Source organism: Lacerta agilis, chromosome 3 (assembly GCF_009819535.1).
Source record: "Lacerta agilis isolate rLacAgi1 chromosome 3, rLacAgi1.pri, whole genome shotgun sequence".
Classification (NCBI taxonomy): domain Eukaryota; kingdom Metazoa; phylum Chordata; class Lepidosauria; order Squamata; family Lacertidae; genus Lacerta; species Lacerta agilis.
The window spans coordinates 112,568,431-112,572,451 of NC_046314.1; positions in this window are offsets into that span (position 1 = coordinate 112,568,431).

A 4,021-nucleotide genomic window follows, 5' to 3' on the forward strand; every position below is an offset into this window, starting at 1 on the left:
CCTGCACTGGAGGGAACACAAAGAAGGTTGCTTCTGGTCAGGGGCATACCCAGGATCAAAACTGGGGGGGGGGCAAGCCATGGTCGTTCAGGTTCAAAAACAAAAACAGTTTCAAAAAACAAAAACAGCTTCAAAAAACAGAAAAACTCCCCCCCCCCCCAACAGAAAGCCCCAAATGGCTGAAAAACTCAGTTTCCCAGGATCCTCAGTCCTCGCAAAGGAACTACTCACCATGCAAGGGAACTCAGTTTCCCAAGCTGAGTTCCAGCGCCGAGGGCCTTCTGGCGGTTCCCTCACTGCGAGAAGCAAAGCTACAGGGAACTAGGCAGAGGGCCTTCTCGGTAATGGCGCCCGCCCTGTGGAACGCCCTCCCATCAGAGGTCAAGGGAATAAACAACTACCTGACATTCAGAAAATACCTGAAGGCAGCCCTGTTTAGGGAAGTTTTTAATCTGTGATATTTTAAATGTATTTTAATATTTGATGGAAGCCGCCCAGAGTGGCTGAGGAGACCCAGCCAGATGGGCGGGGTACAAATAATAAATTATTATTATTATTATTATTATTATTATTATTATTATTATTATTATTTATTATGAGATCCCTATGTGGTGCCCTGGCCATGCCTCCTCCTCACAGGCCACGCCTCCATCCCAGACACTCCTCCCACTTCTCACCAGGCCACGCCCCTCACTGTTCCTGCTTTGCACCATCCAGGAATGTTTTCGCCTGGCTGGAAAGTGTCCTTTCACTCAGATCACGTTCCTTGTTTGCCTGGGTAGAGGATCGAGATGGTTGTGCGTAATAGAAACTAGCTTACTGTACAAAACAGCAAATTTGCCTCTGTTGCCCCACCCAATTTTTTCCATCTGTCTCTGCCTCCCATGGGCATGTGGGCCCAGGAAGGTCGACCAGGGAAAAATGTGAAAGTCGTTCCCTGTCTACAGCTAAGAGGAAGACTTGCAAGATGTTACTATTGCCTCGTCTGGTTAAAGGCTGTGAGGAGCTACATGAATTGTAAGTCAGTGTATGTCGGGGACCAAGACATTCGCAGGGAAACCAAAATGCTTGTTTACAAAGCTTTTGTAATACCAACTTTACTGTACGCTTATGGACCACTTATGAACGCCATCTCCAACGCCTCGAAAGATTCCATCAACGGTGTCTCCGAAAAAATTTACACATCACTTGGGAGGAGAAGTGTACTGGAAGAAGCAAAGATCACCAGTGTTGAAGCAATGATTCTTCAACATCAACCTCGTTGGACTGGTCATGTTGTTCGGATGCGTGGTTATCGTCTTCCAAAGCAACTACTCTATTCTGAACTTAAAAATGGAAAGCGTAATGCTGGTGGTCAACAAAAGAGGTTTAAAGACTCTCAAGGCAAATCTAAAATAATATAGTATAAACACTGACAACTGGGAAACACTGGCCTGCGAGCGCTCCAGTTGGAGAACAGCCCTTACCAAAGGTGTCATGGGTTTTGAAGGCACACGAACCAAAGCTGTCAACCTTTTCCTTTTTTTGCGGGAAATTCCCTTATTATAGCATTGGGAAACAGCAGGGAGGGTTGACAGCTATGTATATAGCAGTGGGGAACAGCAGGGAGGGTTGACAGCTATGACTCGAACTCAGGACGAAAGGGAGAAACGTGCATGTTTGGCAGACCCTCACCGTGATCAACTCCCACCCGCAATCCTATGTGCCCACTGTGGAAGGACGTGTGGATCCAGAATTGGCCTCCACAGTCACTTACAGACTCATTGTTAAAACCGTGTTTATGGAATACAATCTTACTCAGCTACGAGGGATCGCCAAAGAAGAAAGTATGTACTGATATGTTGTCGTTTAATATCTTCAGTATTATTTATTTGCACGGCATCCTTTCACATAAATGTTCTCTGGATAGTGGTCATTTCTAAGAACGCACAAGTAAAACATGGAACAAGTACCACACAGTTGCCTTTTAACCCGTGCACATAGATAACATGCACTTCTATTAATTTGCACATGTTTTTGTTCAAATGTGCACGTCTTCCTTTTTATTTTTTGGCCACGTGGTTCATTTTAGAAATGTGTCCACTTGCAAACTCATTTGTGGGAAGCTCATGCAAGGGTGATATTATAGGAGATAAAAATACAGAATTAAACACCCTGTGTGATAAGAAGCCCCCTATCGAGTACATCAGGCCTCTTTTCAGAGAAACAGGCAGCCGTCACTCTTTCCTGAGGACAATTGTAATAACCTCCTCCTTACTTCCAGATGAATCAGCAGCACAACATAGCTGAACATACAACGGCCGTGAGATTTCATGGCACGCTAGAGAAGATATAAAAATGCGTGAGTGCATTTTGCAGACTCCAGGCTTCAGAGTCGCAAGGGACATCTGCTATTGGATCAGCAACCTCCTTCCATCCTGGCTGGTAGCTCGGGAAGGGAAAGATGTTTATGGTGCAGGGGGAAAGGGTTCAGCCGGGAGGGACGGACGGATTTCAGGCCCGAGAGGTGAAAGTGGCCCCACCAGGATTCTCTGCTTGGCTCTCAGGACTCCCCTAAGCCACACCTCCTCTTCTTAGGCCACACCCCTCATTAGCCCTGCTTTGTACCATCATTGGCCGATTTCACACTGTATCTGACCTGCCAAGTGTCCCTATTTCCCAGCGACAGCCCCGGATTTACAGAAGCCGTCCCTGTATAGGGAAGTCTACACATGTCTTGTTGTGTTTTTATATGTTTTTATTGTGTTTTTATATATGTTGCAAGCCACCCAGAGTGGCTGGGGCAACCCATTCAGATGGGTGGGGTGTAAATAAAATAATAATAACAATAACAATAACAGGACGTCTCTATATTCATTGGAGGAATGTTGGAGGGTATGCTGTATATGTAAAGCACTATGTTACCACTGGCAGCCAGCGTGGTGTAGTGGTTAAGAGCGGTAGACTCGTAATCTGGTGAATCGGGTTCGCGTCCCCTCTAATCCACATGCAGCTGCTGGGTGACCTTGGGCTAGTCACACTTCTGTGAAGTCTCTCAGCCCCACTCACCCCACAGAGTGTTTGTTGTGGGGGAGGAAGGGAAAGGAGAATGTCGGCCGCTTTGATACTCCTTCGGGTAGTGATAAAGCGGGATATCAAATCCAAGCTCCACCACCACCTCCTCCTCCTCCTCCTCCTCCTCTTCTTCTTCTTCTTCTTCTTCTTCTTCTTCACAGCCATGGCTTCCCCCAAAGAATTCTGGGAGCTGCAGTTTGTTACGGGTACTGGGAGCAGTTAGGACAGGGGTCGGCAAACTTACCCGGCCTTGGGCCGGTTCCTCCAGCGCCGATTGTGTAGCGGGCCAGAGGGCGGGGGAGCGCGTTCCCATATGCACGTGCACACACTATTTCCAGCGCACTTCCGGGTCGGCGAGCACCGGAAATAGTTTGTGTGCATGTGCACAGGCCTCCTCAGACCCAGACATGCGCCGGAAATGACGCTTGCACATGAGCACAAGCAATTTCTAGTGTTCTGCCGACCCAGAAGTGGGCAGCCATGCCGCGACACACCGGTAAGAGCGGGTGGTGGCAGCGGGCAGCGGGGGTTGCCGTGGACCGGATAACTGAGTCCCTCGGGCCGTATCCGGCCCGCGGGCCTTAGTTTGGGGACCCCTGGGTTAGGAGATCCCTACATTCCCCCCCCCACAGCTACGGTTCCCAGAGTTGCCTGGGAAGAGGTATTGATAGTAAACCACTCTGGGAGTTGTAGCTCTGGGGGCGGAGCAGGGGTCTCCTAACAACAATCCACAATGACAACGAAAGAAAATAACTTGAACAATCTCTGTTTTTTTGAAACCGAAGCCCCGCATCACGTCTGTCACTGGCCAAATGGACATTAGTTCTCTTTGGGCTGCGGTTTGCTTCTGCTGGCACCTGCCGAAGATGTCTGTGGCTTTGCAGCCATCGGCAGTAAACAACAGCGGCAGCAGCAACAGCAAACGCTGTGCAGAATAAATGTGGTTTTCACCAGACTACCTGTTTGT